General features: G+C 33.7%; 1 protein-coding gene across 30 annotated transcripts in view; it reads left to right on the forward strand.

Annotated features, from left to right (window-relative positions):
* The first annotated feature begins 6749 nt into the window (after positions 1–6749).
* LOC143911524 (uncharacterized) overlaps positions 6750–18421 on the forward strand; it is a 126770-nt gene continuing 115098 nt past the window's right edge. For 9 of the 30 annotated variants that reach the window (XM_077430428.1, XM_077430536.1, XM_077430610.1 and 6 more), the window contains exon 1: positions 6750–7109. The gene's annotated coding sequence lies outside the window, so the exon portion shown is untranslated. The remainder of the gene's footprint in view (positions 7110–18421) is intronic. The other 21 variants (XM_077430587.1, XM_077430448.1, XM_077430594.1 and 18 more) reach the window with 4 other exon arrangements.

An 18421-nucleotide genomic window follows, 5' to 3' on the forward strand; every position in this document is an offset into this window, starting at 1 on the left:
CCTACTGGTTTAACTGCCACGGAAAATGGATTCCGAACCCAGGAATCGTCCTTACTAGTTTTCGGAAAATATTCCGAAATAGTTGTTTTCAAGTTATGAAGGTGTTCTAAAAATACTTGTGAAACTTCTTTATCAACTTTAAAATTCAATTCATTCAAATATTCATGTAAGACAGGAAAACGTTAACAATTGTTAGATTCAACTGATGAAATCCAAAATTTTATTTTTTTATAAAAAAATGCAATACTTTTTCCTTGTAATGATAAGTTGACATCATTACACTTTGTGAAAATATCCGCCAGATATGCAGGATATATCAACCAAACAAGTCGATAAAATGTTGTTGCAAATTATTTTGTGCCCTCAAGAATACTAATAATTCACTTCGAAGTTCATAAAGTCTTAAAAGTGCTTTTCTTCTGGATAGCCATCCCACTTCAGTATGTAATAAAAGTGCTTTATGTCCACTACCCATTTCATCGTACAAAATTTTAAATAATCTGGATTGAAGTGGTCTAGATTTTATATAGTTTATCATTTTTACGGCTTCATCCATAACATTTTTTAAATTTTTTTAGTCACATGCCTATGCATAATACAATGACTGCTGGTAGCTCTTGTAGATACTTTCAGTATACAAATATCAATACACTTATCCCAGCCTATCTCTTGTTTTGTAATGTAATCATTAATACAGTTGAATATATCTTCTCCTGTATTTTTTCCACGTAGATATGCACACGTGAGTAAATCTTGTTCAATACTTTTTATCATATGTGTAACGAACACTGTAGATTCATCCATTTGAAATGCATATTCACTGCAAAGTCCAAGTCGACGAATGAACTCCTTCTATATGCTAGTAGAAATATCTTTAATGCGTCGTGAAACAGTATTATTTGATAATTGTATTGCATCTATTTTTTTAATGGCCTGCTCATTAAGAACACATGACAATATAGTTTAGGAAACCCCGAAATAGAACATACCTGGCAAACTGAAGCGTCAAAAAATAAATTGCCAGTAACAAAAATTAAAAATTCTTAAAAAATTGCAATATAATGTATTTAAATGAAGCCAACGTCATTTCAGGTTTTTCTAAGGGTTGGGGGGAGGGGAGGAAAATGTTGGTTAGTTTTTCATTGTTATTTTATAAAAGTATTTTTTTTTCTGGAACAAACTTCTGATCGACATTTTTAAATTTGTTACAGTTTATTTTAGTCCTAAAAGTTTAGTAACGAATAACCAATTTGATTAATATTCCTAATATTTCATCAAATGTTGGTGGACTGAACATATCTGGGGGGAGAGGGGGAGGGCGGGGCGGATAAACGAACCCCCCAAATGACGTTCCTGCACGAGGCCAATTATAAAGACATTCCACTAAGCCAGGGTTTCCTAATCTTTTTCTGCAATGGAACACTTCGCAAACCCGGAAATTTTAACGGAACACCTACATATGTAGCTTATTTTTTAGGTTGGGTTATTACTACTAGTGAAAATTAAAAAGAAAATGTTATTAAAACACATTATTTATTTAGTAATTATTTTTAAATATAAAACTAAAAATAAACACAAAAATATGAATAAATAAAGCACTTAAATGATTTTGAGTCTTTGAATTGCATATCTTTTTGATATCAGGCACAATATTGGTTAGTTGCATTCTGATATCTGGTGTGAAGTCGAGCCTGTTCCTGCACTTTAAGTTAGGCCGCACACCAAAGACGCATGCAGCATGCACGTTGCAATTGCTTCAGGAAGCATTTATTTTTCATACTACACCGCGCAGCAAATGTTTTGCGCGGTGTGCGTTCAAATACATATTATATATGGGTTTTATAAATGCATCCTGAAGTATTTGCAGCGTGCATGCTGCATGCGTCTTTGGTGTGCGGCTTGACTAACTTCGCATAAATAGTTTTTAGAAAATGAAAGTAAAACAATAATAGCTTGTTTTGAAAAATTGGGGTACTCTTCTGACAAAATCGCCCAGAAATCAATTAAAGGCTGATCTTTGTATTTTTGTTTCAAATCAGAGCCAATAATTAAATCAATTAGATTTTTCTAGTTTTTATTGTTCCGTAGTCTACTGGTTTATCTGTCACGGAAAATGGATTCTGAACCCAGGAATCGTTCTTAATAGTTATTGTAATATTGCAAAAGAGTTGTTTTCAAGTTATGTGGGTGTCCTAAAAATACTTTGAAATAAAATAAAATAAAAATAAAAATTTAAATACTCTGGATTGAAGTGGTCTTGATTTTACACAGTTTATCATTTTCACAGCTTCATCCATAACATTTTTTTAAATTTGTGGAAAATTTTTTAGTCACCAGTGCTTACCTATGCAAAATACAATGACTGCTGCTGGCTCTTGTAGCTACTTTCTGGATACGTGATGCAACACCTTTCATATTTCCTACTCTTATCAATACACTTATCTTAACCTATCTCTTGATTTGTTTGTATTGTGATCATTAATACAGTTGAATATATCTTCTCCTGTAGTTTGTCCATTTAAATATTAGCACATTAGTAAATCTTCTTCAATACTTTTATCATATTTGTGACAAAGTAGAAGATCTTTAAATGTGTTGCAGTGTATAGAACCTTTCCAAATTGTCGCGGAACATCTATTTAGGTTCAGCGGAACATAGTTTGGGAAACTCTGCACTAAGCTAATCCAATATTGGCCTCGTATACATAGGCGTTCCGAGACAATATATGAAGCCAATATTTGCATGGCTTAGTGGAATGTTTTAACAATTGGCCTCGTGTAAATGTAGCATTAAACTAAAATTTTCAATAGGAAATTGAAACGAAGTGATAACTGTATTGTTTTACTCAATTTGTGTGAAAGATTTTGACATTGTAGTGATTCGTTATACATGCACGTTGGCCTCCGAGTACACTCTTCATAGTTCGATGAAGCGTTCGCACATAACACAAACTGTCATTAGTAGTGCCCGGATAACCAAGGTGCCGCTTTTTGTTCAATTGTTGTAAATGTTTTGTAAAAAAAGGTTCGGCAAACCTTTAACAATGCATTTACAACATTTGAACAATGAATGGCACCTTGGTTATCCGGGTTCTAGTCATTAGTTTTTAATGGAAGTGCTTCAATGGCATCTTAGAATTCAGTTCTGATGATTTTTTTAGTTTTTAATTCAAGAGCCAGGAAAATAAAAGCGAAAACATATAATATTTATTATTGTATTTATGTATATATGTACATACATATATACAGGGCTTTTTTTTAAAAAAAAAGGTGCCGGAACTCACTTTTGTCAAGTTTTTTTTATTAGAAAAGATTATATTTAAATTATATTATATAGAATATTCGTTTGAAACATAAAAAATGCTGAGAAAAAAGGTGCCGGGACGCCGTTCCACCGCGTTACATGGGAAAAAATTCGGGTGTGACCAACCCATGACTTTATCTATGTATTTGAGGAATATAAGAAGGTTACAAAACAAAATTAGATATTGAACTGATGACTATGATAGCGATACAAATTGAGCGCAAATGTATGGAAACTTGCTCAAAACAGAAGTTCTACTTCCGGTTGTCTGATTGTGTTCAAATTTTTTTTATTACTAAAATCACTATCAGTATTATACTCATTAAATATCAAGAAAATAAAAATAATTTTAAAGGATAAAATAAAATAATGAAATATTGTTTTAAAAAAAAATACTACTTCCGGTTTACGAATTCTGACCAAAACCCTACCAGCTCTAAGTTAGTACATAAAGGATATAAATATAAATTTTCAGCTTAATACGTTCAGGGGTGTGGACAGAGTAGTGGGCACAACATTTTTGACCTTTCTACGAGGAAAAAAATCCCACTTCCGGTTCATTAAATTAAGTAATATTTTTTTATTTTTACTTAAAACCACTATTTTTATTATACACAATAAATATCAAGAAGCTTAAAACAATTCAAAAGGTCAAAATAAAATAACGAAAAAATAATGAAATATTGTTTTTAAAAAAATACTACTTCCAGTTTATGATTTCTGACCAAAACCCTACCAGCTCTAAGTTAGTACATAAAAAATAGAAATATAAATTCTCAGCTTAATACATTCAGGGGTGCGGACAGAGTAGTGGGCACAACATTTTTGACCTTTCTAAGTGAAAAAAATCCCACTTCCGGTTCATTAAATTAAGTAATTTTTTTTTTATTTTTACTTAAAACCACTATTTTTATTATACACAATAAATATCAAGAAGCTTAAAACAATTTAAAAGGTCAAAATAAAATAATGAAAAAATAATGAAATATTGTTTTTAAAAAAAATACTACTTCCGGTTTACGAATTCTGACCAAAACCCTACCAGCTCTAAGTTAGTACATAAAGGATGGAAATATAAATTTTCAGCTTAATACGTTCAGGGGTGCGGACAGAGTAGTGGGACACAACATTTTTGACCTTTCTAAGTGAAAAAAATCCCGATAGATACCCAAAATTCAGTACGAATGCTCACCTTCCTTTAGAGATAAAATAAGTAAAGGCAGCGGCAACAATCGAGGTAAAGGTCTGACCGCACTATATGACAACCGAGCGATCTGTCAATCATTCGTTCGATATCTCGGAGCAAAATGGACGAAACGGACGCTATTACAGTATCTTTGAAATGCGAGGAAGAAGAACAATCGAGAAAATCCAAAAGATTATGGCTACACGCAGTGGCAGACTGGGACTGAAATTAGTGCATGCCAGGAGTCAAAGGGGGCCCACCCAGGGTTAAAAAAATTTGTCCCCCCCCCATATAACAACATTTTCTTCTTTACATCACGCTAAAAATCAAGGGTAAAAAAAATAAAATTTTCAAAAATGGGAAAAAACAAATTTAAGTACAAGAAAAATGGCAAAAGCAAAATAGATCCATAAATTACATTGTATATTTCTTTTTAACCCCTGTCCTACGTAAATAGAATGCATCAGCAAGGGCCCACGCAAATGTTGAAACTTACATTTCGAGCCTAATAAAAAAAGTTAACCGATCCTTGGGCTGTTAAAGCAGGTATTAGTTGTTTGTGTATATCGTAAGAAATTTATTTTGTTGAAATACCCAAACTTTAGGTCCCAAAGTGCAATATCCTATAAATTTTTACACACGTTAAATAGTTAAAAAGTTATTTAATTTTACTGGGGGCCCATATTTTCTAACAGATAGTGGGGCCCACATGCCATCGGGCATGTTCGCTTGTATGGCCAGTCCGCCACTGGCTACATGTAGAGTAGAGGTTGTGATCGAGAAATTTTGATTCTCGTTTCTTGAGAATATTTTATTGTGAAATTTCGAGATTCTCATTTCTCGAGAATATTTTATCGAAATATCGAGAATATTTTAAATTTATCACTACACGTTTTTGTTTAATAAAATAACTGATTTATATACTTATTAAATCGTAAATAATTTTGTGTAAGTATTTTAATGTGTTTAGATGGTCAGTATTTTTATTATTTGTCCGGAAAGTTATTATTCAGTTATCATATACATATGTGCATATGTACATATGCACATGTCACAGCGAAATCGCATCATATTTAAGTTACATACATATGTAATTACATATATCAACAGTGAAAATATATTTTCATTGACACTTTTTTAGGGTTGGTTTTATTCCTTTAAGATTAGGTTGTTAGGGTTGGTATTATTTAAGGGTTAAATTACGTTAGGGTTGGCCCTATTAATTTAAGATTGGGTTGTTAGAGGTTGTAGTACGTTGTAAATTAGTTGTTTGATACATTTTCACTGCTTGAATTGGTGAAAATATATTTTTACTAGTGAAAATATATTTTCACTTAAATATGCTTTCACTGTAACATATACTAGTCATTAATGGGAAAGTAGTCGGTTATGATTTCACTAAAACGCCAGTGAAAATATATTTTCACTAACAATTCGACCCCACTGTAACACACATAAGAGATGCTTGATTTATTATTTTAAATATGCATAGATGGTCAGAATTTTCATTATTTGTCCGGTATATCCAGTATTTTTATTTTAAATCAGTATGTTATCTTTTGGTCACAAAAACATGGCCAAAGCCGGGTGGCTACACTAGGAATTTTATAAAATTCTTTGTAACATACTGTTATTTTAACATACCTCTTCTTAGCTTGTTTACTATTTTAAATTACCATTGTATATTCTTCTTTTCATGCCTTATTTTATAATATTTTTTAAAATATAATTTCACTTTTTTTCTATTCAATATTCTATTGTATCTCTCTATATTTTTCTATCGTCATTTCATTAATAAAGTTATAAACCCCTAATATAATTACATATATGTAGTCTTCTGATTTGTGTATGTTTCATTTTTATATGCTAAGAAAATCGATTCACACGGCCACTCGTGAATCGATGAAGTTTGTATGGGCTTGGTGTAAACGATCGAAAAGCGCCAGACAGATTGAACCACAGATTAACTGGATGGCTGCTTTCAACGAAATTCTCGACTTCACGAATGATAGATTGCACTATAGATGACGAGTAACCTTTCGATGTGCACAGTTGCAATTATTAAAATGGTATTTATTAAAATTGAGTTGGATCTTTCTGGCGAGTTTTTAACAATTTAATAAGGAAAAATTCGGAAGAAAAGTATCAGAAGCACAGAACGTATACAGGGTAGGTATGTAGGGACTTCGGGTAGATTTCGCTTAGTGAAAGTGCGAGCAGTGCACACGCATAAGATACACGTGTCGTTAATCTGTGGTTCAGTCTGTCGGGCGCTTTTCGATCGTTTGCACCGTATCGCTACAATTTATAATGCATTCGCGGAGATGAAACGCTGGCCGTATAAGGTCGTATTATGAGCGAGTCGGCGCACTCGTTCGCCGTTCATGCTCGTCGTAATCGTTCGCCGTTCGGTGCCGTGCGATCGTGATCGCAATCACTTTCGCAGTCGCAGTCGCAGTCGTGCGCCGTCTGTCGCGCTGTGCGCTTTGCGCTGTCTGTCGGTGTCGGTGTCGGTGTCGGTGTCGGTGTCGTGGGGAGTCGCTCGCCACCCCCCTCCCCCCGCTGCTCTGCAGCAGCCAATCAGCCACTCTACTCTGCACGTCATACGCTACTGTACACGGTATTGATTTTTTTGACGTTTTCATCGGGGGCGCGCGCTCTGCGTGGGCGCTGCGCCCTCCCCCCTCCTCCCCGCCCCACCTCTCCTCTCGCGCTTCGATCCGAGATATTGATTATTTACTGCCACACCACACCACACCACACACCACACACCACACACCACACACCACACCACTCGACTCGACTCGACTCGACTCTGGTCGACTCCACGCACGTCACCCTCCCCCCACCTCCCCTCCTTTGCACACCTCTGCAATGTCCAAGCATTATTCCAAACAGTATGTAACTCTTTGGTTGCATTGAAAATTGACGTACTTTTTTTCATTTGAAAAAAGGATACGTCGGACACGTCCACGCGTATTCCTTGATGACAATTAAGTACAAATACGTATGTATGTACTTTCGGTCAATTCGTATCTGCGACCAAGTTTTGCGACGTCCTAATCTGGTTCGCTTTCAGGTGGCTGATTGATCAGCGATTATCGATTTGCACAATTACGCTCGTTCGTGTGTAGCCTCGATTAATGATGTGTTTAATTTCGTGGATATTCTGAAAAGTAACTATCATTTAGTTGAATTCAAATAACATTAAACGTATATCTGTATAATATGTAGTTCAGTGTCCATTCCATTAGATTGTGTCTCCTAGTCTAGCTTTGTCACGCCACACCAGAGTGTTCCTTTTTCTATTTCATGTATCGGAGCTATTTCTTCATGTATCGGAGCTGTTTCTTCATGTATCGGAGCTATTTCTTCATGTATCGGAGCTATTTCTATTTCATGTATCGGAGCTAGTGACTTGCCTATTTGTCTCTTATTATTTTACTAGTGGTTTTACCCGGCTTCGCTCGGTTTTTGTATAATATAAACCACTTGAACATGGCTAATGTAATAATAATAAACATTTATTTGTTTTTTTATTAAATTTATTTGAATCGATTTTGATTTGTTTTCGATGCTCCCACCTAAACTTTACACAGTTACAAAGTCTCTTTCGAAATTATATATTGGATAATATTTTATCGTTGGATTGTACAATATAATTGGCCAGGTTAGTTCTTGTATGAACAAACTAGTATGTTCATGTATGTACGTACGAAATGTATACTGGGGCTGTGACGTATGTATGTATGACGTACATATGTATGTATAATATGGTAAATGGATTATTTCGCACATTGCGATTGCGCACACGGCATTCGTTGCCATGAAAATATGGAATATCTGGCACTTTCTCTGAGTTCTCGATGGTAAGATAGTTCAGTGGTTACGAGTCTTGATGCCAGATGTTCCGTGATTTTAGTGACGTGTGCGAGATCGCTTTGTGCGGAATAATCACCGAACCGCATAATATACATATAAATAAATGCGCACAATAATCTACACAACTGAATATGTTAGTACATATGTATGTACTATACTATGTATATATACTTTTCATAAATATTTTATCTATTTTTATATTTATATAACATTGATATGCTTGATTTTAGAAATATTGACTTAAAATTAAATTAAATACATATGTACTGAAAATGTTGGCGGATTTAATCTAATACGGTTTTGTAAAATGAACGATTTCTTTGAATTCATATCATATGTATGTATGTATGAAAAATTAAAAAAGCAACTTGATATGAGGCTTATAAAAATGACGGAAAAATGATGACTGAAAACAAAAACACAGTTTTTCATGGAACGTATGTTTACCGCTTAAATCAAGAGACCAGGTGTATGCATACATATGTATATGTAAATTAATGTTTGATTATTTATCTGCCATGACAACCTATGGTTTTCTCTTTAAAACCGCCAAATTTGGTAGCTTTAAAGTGAAAAGTAATAGTATTAAATCTCAGAGTATTCTCACTTTTATCATACATATTGTAGATGATTTTTGAAAGGCAGCCCTTGAAAGGGATTATTTTTCAACTTTTTTGGCGTGCAAATCTAGGTGCATAATTTAGATGTATTTTATAAATTGGCCAGTTATAAAATATATCCAAAAGGTGAAAATTTACCAACATATTTTTGTAAAATAAAATACAATTTTAATATGTATATGTATTTACTGTTTGCCGTTTTCATATCCATCGCGGTCCCTGAACACTAATTGTGTTCGGCCATAAGTGTCGAATTAAAAATAATATTTTATTGACTAATAATATAGAATTGAGTATAGAATGAGATATTTCCTCTGATTATATGTAGATCAAAATTTCTACTAATTCCGTTTTGACCCATGTATGTAAATGTGACTTATTCTTAGAGCTATGCAGTTAAAAATCGAGTGACTCAGACTAATATTTATATTTCACTTAATTTGTGTGAAAGTGGATATTGAAATATTATCGAACGTGTGAGGACTATTTTTGCGACGAGATTGTCTCTCCAATACCCAATACACACATATTAGCCAGCAGTATGGATCGGTGGTTGCGTTTATGTTTACCACCGAGAGATTACTGGGTTCGATCCCGTGCTAATCTTTAATACTGTTGTTTAGACTTGGATATTTGTGACTCCCAAGTCGATCGTTTCTTATCAGAGTTTGCCAATTTATCTGATTTTCTTTGTTGAAACGGTTCCTCAAATTGGCAAAAGTCATCTGTCGCAAATATCTGAATTTGATTTATGCACAATATGTAAAAAATTATGTATAAGTCTAAATCCATAGATGTCTTAAGGTTTCATTAATTAATATAATAATTGTTTATTTCGTGTTCTTCAGCCTCTCGAAATACAGTGATTTATGTAATAAAAATGCTGCAATGCTTGAAATTAATTGTCTGGGAAGGCGAATTTGGGTCTCCTGTCAGGCATTCCTGCTATATATCTACAAATGTGAAAAATAAAATAAATATGTATGTGTATGCAGATCTGGGACACAGTTTATATTTTTGTCTTTTTCTTATGTTTAGGCAAAAATGAGGAGAGGGTCGATATTTGGCAAGGCCGTTTCGCCAAATGCGTACATTTTATTAGTTTCGTGTAAGTATGTATCCAGACAAAAAAAAATTAAAAAATTAATGATTTTTTATATCACATACATATACATATGTATGTATGTGTGTATGTATTTTACAGCTCACCATATGTACATACATGTGTACATATATGTATGCGCCACTGCAATAGTTATCGCCCCTAGAATAATAGATATTTGAATATTATCCAAAAAAAAAAATACAATTTTTCATTTAAAATTTTTTTAAATCAGTCGGATTCGTGTTTTTTATCGACTCCATAGCCCTGTAAAAAAGCAGGTCGCTACCCCAAATATTACCCATCACTTTTACAAAACCACGCGTTGAATGTCAACTAGTAAAACATTGGTATTGAATGATATGTAATTGAAGTATTTAATAAGTAATATTTAATAAAACCGTCAATTTAACTAACTATTAAAAAAATATGCCCATATTTACATAAAGATGTTTTTTTCTTCCTTGTTTGCAAATATTTTTTATATTTAATATCTATTTAGGTACTATTAGGTATATATATACTGTTTATTGTAAATATATGCGGCGTCACACTAATGTTCCCAAATATTGATTTGGTAGGAAGTTGTCGAGTGACCTCATATAACGAGCGTCCTTTTCAACGAGTCACTCTCCACCCCTTTTGACCGCTAATCCACCCTCCAGTCGTAATATATTTTTTTACACGCAGAGTTGACCACTTCCTTTCCGGTCCGACGCGATTCAGTGGTCGAATTTTAATAATTTCTAGTTTTTTTTTTTATCGGGACGATTTGAGATCGCTTTGCGTGTTGCAAATATCTTTTCATGCAAATTATGTCATTTGCATATGCGTTCGCTGGCAGTTTTCTACATGACGGCACCCCCGAGTATTGAAGGAGTGCACGGTGCTAGCTTTCGCCAGATTTGCACTTTTCTGCATGTATGTATGTACATACATGCGATTTTCAACGCTTGTTGATTCTCTTAGCACTCACTTTTTCAATATCCTCCTTCTGCAAAGAATTAAGTAATGAACTTTATGAAAGGTATGTAAAAATGTGTTGACTTTTATGTTCGTTCTTCATATTGAGATATAAATATTATACATAAAATTATGAGTCATTGTGAGTTACCTGTCTCATGTAAACGGTATTTTAATCAATGTTCCCAATCTATGAACGTCACCCATATGTATGTATGTACATACATATGTACATATGTTAATATAGAAATAATTTTGCTATTCTTAAGTTGTGTTCAATTTTGTTTATCAATCAGAAGGATATTTTCATCATACATATGTATGTAGCTTCTCTCACATTTTTCTTTTTTTTATGTCTTCTGAAGATATTACGTATACATATGTATGTGTACAAATATAAAATCGATTGCATTATATTTCTATAAATGTATTAAGTTCTAAATTAAATTCAGTTTTGGCGAATATTATAAGTAATTCCTTGGACGTGTTCTGTGATTAACGTAGTTCCATTATCACTTGTCGCACTGTGATGGATAGCGAGTGACCAGGACATATTTTATTTTATTTCTCCAAATATACTGAGTACAGGGTTTTCACATTTTATGTATTCCTAATGAAAACCCCCCATGATTCGAATTATGTTATTACGAAATAATAAAAATATTGATCAATATCAACAGAAATAATTATTTTTGCGGGAAGCCCCATTTACTCGTGCCTCACATATACATATTTACATACATATACTTTTTGTTATTCAATTAATCATGTACATTGGTCTTACGGATCGCTCCAATGTGACGAGTGTACTATACAGATCAAGAAACACGCCATATTATATATTAGTACATAATTATTATATCTTTTTACATTATACATGACATATATGGTCAAACATTGCGAAGTGCATTGCAAGCATTTTTATATAATACGGTCAATAAGCATTTATACAATACAAATTTTTTTATACGATAATCATCCATAGAGACATCTATGGACAATTTTTTTGAAGCATTTTTTATACTAACTATCTCAAATATCTCAAAATTTGCGAGAGAAATATGGGAGAGAATGCCAATTTTGCAGTAACCGTTTCGATGAATATATCAGAAAAATTGGCAAACTCTGATAGAAAACGATCGACCTGGAGTCACAAATCAATGTCTGGCCAGCAGCAGCCAGCGGGACTCGAACCCGTGACCATTCTGTTCAAAGCATTACATGCTAACCACTAGTCTATATGCGAGAGAGAGAGAGCGAATTCAATACGCGCCGCGCTCAACGGCCAGTTTGAGAATGATATCCGCCTTGGACGGCTTTGCTTCAGCCGTTGTTTCTTTCATTCCTTGCGCTTATTTTATATTATTCGACCTTACATACATGATAAAATGATTTTATAGGTAATTACAATAATTAACCTCGCAGATTTTGCATTATTTTAACTTAAAAACACATTTTTAACTGGACGCTTGGTGCGGCACAGTCCACCACAGTAGCTAGTGGATTTTTTTAACACAGTAATGAAAGTGTTTAGCAGAACTGCGATCATATGCAAATTTAAATTAGTGAGGTCTCGATGATTATAATGTTTTTTCTTTTCACGTATGGACACAGATTACCAAAGTACAATTTTCTGTAGATCACCGAATTTAGAGTTTTATAAGATATAACATATTATCTAACATAAAATGTATTATGAACATTTTATAAAAATTGCAAATAGGTTTTTGAGTATTTTTCTACTATAATGCTTCAAACACTAACATTAAAATAAGACAAACATTATAAATACCAACAATAAAAATGTGTAAAAAATAATGGATAATGGACATTGGACGGTAACTGTTATTTTATATATGTAAATATGTATTAGAATATCCTTAAGATGTATTGTAAATATAACTTATGAACAATAAAAGGCTTTAAAAATATCAAAAGAATTATTTTTTAATTGATAGTTCCAGTATAATTTTCTCCAATATTTTGTACAAGATTTTTCTAAATTGTCTAGTCTTTGAGGACGTGTCAATTAAACTGATTTTCATTTACGGTTTTCTCACCGTAATTAAATAAATTCTTGATTCCATCAATCCTGGAACGTTTTATCCTCGTTATGATGCGATCCTTTGAACAGAAAAGAACCCGACTTTCGGTCGCGGACTTTGCTGGATTCTCTTAGCGAACCACAACAAAGCAAGAATTAATTACAAGGGTCGCACGACGCCCACCCCCTTAAATTAGCCCTTATATCTATCTCGGACTCGCAAAATGAAACATCCCCAACGACCTGCTCTTTATATTATGTATGTCATATGTATGTATGTATTATACCTATACACACATACACACAGTGCCGGTTTTAGGGGGGGCTGGATCGGGCGGCGCCCAAGGGCGCCGAGTAAGTTAGAGTGCCGCTTAATGCGCCGAAGGCGATTCAAAATTTAAAATTAGAGCGCCAAAGGCGCTACAAAAATTTAGATCAGAGCACTTAAGGCGCCTCTACGTTCTAAGTTTAAACATTTGTATTTATTTATTTTTAACTCCACCAGTGGGGTTGGGAAACCTTGTTAACCACTTTTCTGCCCGTCCCAAGCCCGGAAAAAGGAGAATGATAACCCATTTTTTAATATTTTTTCTAGGGGCGTTTAGAAAAAAATTGTCCGAGGGCGCTATAGTTTGTAAGGCCGGCACTGCATACACATGTGAATATATTATTTTATTTCAATCGAACATGTACACTCGCCTTTACAGATCGCTCCAAAGCGACGAGTGTAATAATACAGTAATACAATTCAAGCATTTTTATACAATGCGAATTCATATAAATATCATCCAAAGAGACATATATGGAGAAATTTTAGCGGCATTTTATTATAGAAATTGGCGAACCTCAAGATGCTGAATAACTTGAGATTATAAAGGAAATGCCAATTTACAGGAACCGTTTCAATGAAAATCAGAAAAATTGGAAAACTCTCGACGAAGGAAACGATTGACCTGGTGTCACAAACCAAGGTCACTGACCAACAGCAGGACTAGTGACCACTGTGGGACTCGAACTAGTGACCACTCTGCCCAAAACATAATATGATAGCCACTAGTCTACGCTGCTGGTTATTTATATATGTATAACTACATACATTGCAACTGAACCTCTAGGCGAAATATACATTTGTATGTATATTTGTTTTTATATGTGTACATATATAATGTATACATTGCCGCTACGTGCATTTGCGAACCTAAAAATACTACAGCTTATACATACATGAAAAGTTCGTATGGATTTTTCCATATCGTGACTTTCCGGCGACAAATGCTGTCTCTTTTCGATTTTCACGCTCAACGTTTTTCCGGAAATAATGCTGTTTTTTTATCTGGAAGACATTCAGGGTTTTGCAACCGGGATATACTTACATATATGTATATGTACATACGTATTAACAGTCCCAACCCGGTGTATTTTTGCGCGTATTCTCGACGGGGTCGTTATGCGTACGCAATAAATAAGCAAATAAATAGATTTTACTGCCTGTTCGGTACGAATGTCTAATGGATGTTTCATGTTTAACGCCGTTATATTCGTGTCGTATAATTATAATTGTAATAAAAACAAGACTAATCGAATGTTTAACTTCAGTTTAGAGACTTTAGACAGTACATACATATGTTCATGTAATTAATATACATAAGAATCCGATATCGTCTCAACGTATGTCGGATCCTCATCCACTCACACTTTACCATGACTATTCGATCTAATATCAAGTATGGTAAAAGTCCATTTACAACTTACATATTTTAGATATACATAAATAAGTTAGTAATGAAAATGAAATGAGATTATTACTGTTATTTTTAATTTCTATGTACATATGAATCCAAAATTAAATGTGAGCTAGTAGATCCAGAAAATGGCCACAGGGAAAGGGTCGTTTAAATAAAAAAAATAATACTTACATTAAAAAGGTCTTGTTAAAAGCATTAGGCCTTAAATTGTAAGGACTTATTTTTTGTAAAGATTATAGTGTGAAAGGTCACTTTCATCTTGCATTAAGCTTAGTCCATCTATGTACCTGCAAGGGTCGTAATTAAAACAGTCGTGCAATTATGTAAAATGAAAATGGAAAAAACTAAATTTTATTTATACAAATCAAAATTTGTTAGGAATTATGTATTGAATCCTTGCTGTTATTTTGTTCACTAGTGCAAGGGTCTACAAAAATTTTGTAGATCGGGCCACAGGGGCCAAATACCCGATTCCTTGGAATACATTATTTTATTGTACTTTTAATTAGGAAATTAATGAAAAAGCTTATTTGTTTATTTAATTACTAGTAGTGCTACCCGGCTTCGCTCAGTAAATAGAGATTAATAAATAATTACTACAAGCACTAAAAAGTAGTAGAAAAAAGAAAAGTGATGTATTTTAAATTTATATCGCAGTCCACGCAAGGAGTTACAAAAATGGACAGTTGAGGTTGGTGGTGTGAATTAGAATGCATTTAATTTTTGACAATAAGTATCCTAAAGTATGGTAGGGGGAAGTATTGGGTGGATCGAGTTGGGACAGATTCTACTTAGAATCTCCCAAATCATCTCTGCGTATTGAAAATATGTAGATTGATTATTTTTCAAAAATATAATTATCAATATTACACTTATTATCTACATATCGCGCGGTATGATCTCGGTGAAATATACATCTTCTGAGCTTTATTTACAACTATTAGCATTTAAAATATACATACATACAGATGTTCGTATGGTATAGTATCGTAGCTCATAGTTGAGGCCAATTGCTTTTAACCTCTACATGGGCGAACGATAAATGCGAATCGGCTAGACGTTAGAACGTCTTCGGCAATTCAAAGTTGCATTATTCGCACATGCAACCCCTTATTAAACTTGGGGTGGGGATTGGGGAGCTACAAACAGCCTTAAACTATGGTACGTTGTTTTGATTTACGATATACATACATACCTGCATTATATGTAAAATACGGGTGCACCTCACGGGATCGAATGTGAAATGCACGAAAAACCAAATATCGGAAGGCAAAGATCGAAAATCGAAAGATCTTAAGTCGAAAGATCAAAAAAAAAAGGGTGCATGGTAAACGGTACATACTCACTTAATTTGCGCGAGCAGGAACACATTCTGCGCGCGCACATTAATACGGGAGGAAAAGCCTGTTCCTCTTGTTCCTGTTGTATCCTGTTCGCGCAAATTAAGTGAGTATGTACATACGTGAATATGTACCGTTTACCATGCACCCTTTTTTTATCTTTCGACTTAAGATCTTTCGATTTTCGATCTTTGCCTTCCGATATTTGTGTTTTCTGTAATTTAACATTCTGTCTCGTCACGTAGACCCATATTTTCTATACGATTCGAAAAATACATGACACCATCAACGTTTTTCAACATTTTAACTATATTTATATTTTATTGGCAATCAAAATATGTCAATACTTACATTTTTATAACTCATAATGAACGGAATCGATTATTTAAATAAAAAAACATTTTTCTTGCGTAAAATGTTATTAAAAATGTATTAAGTTTTAGGGGACGTGGTTTTGACCTCCTCGTGCCCTACCTGTCTTTAATGCCACGAGTCACCCCTGCTTATACTTACACGAAAGTATCAAAATATATACTTACACTTTGGTTTGTATTAAATTTAATATCGAATAGTCGCTAAACTGCTGTTCAAGACTACAAATTATCATTTAATATCATAGCAACGAAAATATAACTTCTTTAAAAGTTTCATATCTTTATTTATTTATTTACAAAATACTTGTTTATATATATGCTATAATTTAAAGGTTTATTCGTTAACATTCTAGGTACTAATATATTTAACTATCAAATCCTCTCAAAGGCAATGAAATCTGAATCTACTGAATATGCAATCAATATTTATTTACATACCTAAATGATAGACCAACGAAAGATAAAAAAGGGTGCATGGTAAACGGTACATATTCACGTACATACTCACTTAATTTGCGCGAGCAGGATACAACAGGAACAAGAGGAATAGGCTTTTCCTCCCGTATTAATGTGCGCCGTTTACCATGCACCATTTTTTTTTGATCTTTCGATTTTCGATCTTTGCCTTCCGATATTTGGTTTTTCGTGCATCCCGTGGGGTAGACCCGTATAATATGTATATTCTATTTCAGATTATTCGCGAACATAACACGGGTGAGCCTTTATATAATGGTCAAAATTAATCCAGTTTAATGAATACATCTTCTTTAGCGACGTTGGCTTTTGTAGAAGATTTTAATGCGATTTATTATAGTAACTATTAATTACGCGCGTTTAATCGTTTTAGGATCTTTTGGTTTATCGCCGTAATCGGCTTACCCTTGTGGTGAGGTACGGCTGCTTTTTAGACATCAAAATTTCTAATAAATTTTCCTGGAATATTTCTCTCCTTTGTATGCAATAATTCACACTGTCAGCTCGGAAAGCTCTTAGAAAAAGAAATTCACTTTGAATGAGCTTTCGCCTCGTACGCTATTCTTCCATAGCTTGTTCGGTGTTGTGTTCAAGCTTAAAGCTCTCTTCGCCCGAGTATGGCGTTTTTATATTGTGTGTGTGTGTGGGCTTATAATATTTTTCACTCCAAACAGGCTTCTTTCATCGCATTGAAATTAATGTAATATTTCCGATTCACGTTGTGGGTGCCGAGCGAATATCCACCTGTTGAAATTGAAATTACTCGCGGCTCTTCTTGTATCTCGTCGGATGTTTTTGTTGAGCGAGCGAAAGTCTTCTTTTTGTATTTGGGATTTCGGATAGCTCGTTCGCCGGCTCAAGAGCTTTCAAGCATATCAAATTTCAGTTTACACAGCCTCTTCAAATGTTGGAAAATTATCAAACTTTTTGATGGGGGGCTAATACTTATACTCTATATGATTTATTATAAATTTTTCATCGGTAATAGGATAACAATATATGAAATTAAATAATAGAAGTATGGTACTCAATCTGTAGACAAATTTCTTCTATTAATATTAAATCTATAAATGTAGGTAAAGCAAAAATATATATCATGTAAGATGTACTTCGAAAACGTTTTCTGAAAAAAATTCAATTAATTGAATTTTTTAATTATTCCAATTTTAATGTTGTCTCGGTTAAATTATTTTAAATGTACCGATGCTTAATATGTCTGATTTTCTGTCTAACATAGTGGGAAATATACCACAAAAAGTTAATAGCCCGTGTATTATGCGTTTTCTCCCACCCCATTCTGCCCGGTCCAAAGAAATTAGGTAGTCTATAGACTCAAAATGTAATAATATACTTTGTTTGATCGATATTTGTTATCAACGCAACCGTCG

This window comes from Arctopsyche grandis, chromosome 1, assembly GCF_051622035.1.
Source record: "Arctopsyche grandis isolate Sample6627 chromosome 1, ASM5162203v2, whole genome shotgun sequence".
Classification (NCBI taxonomy): domain Eukaryota; kingdom Metazoa; phylum Arthropoda; class Insecta; order Trichoptera; family Hydropsychidae; genus Arctopsyche; species Arctopsyche grandis.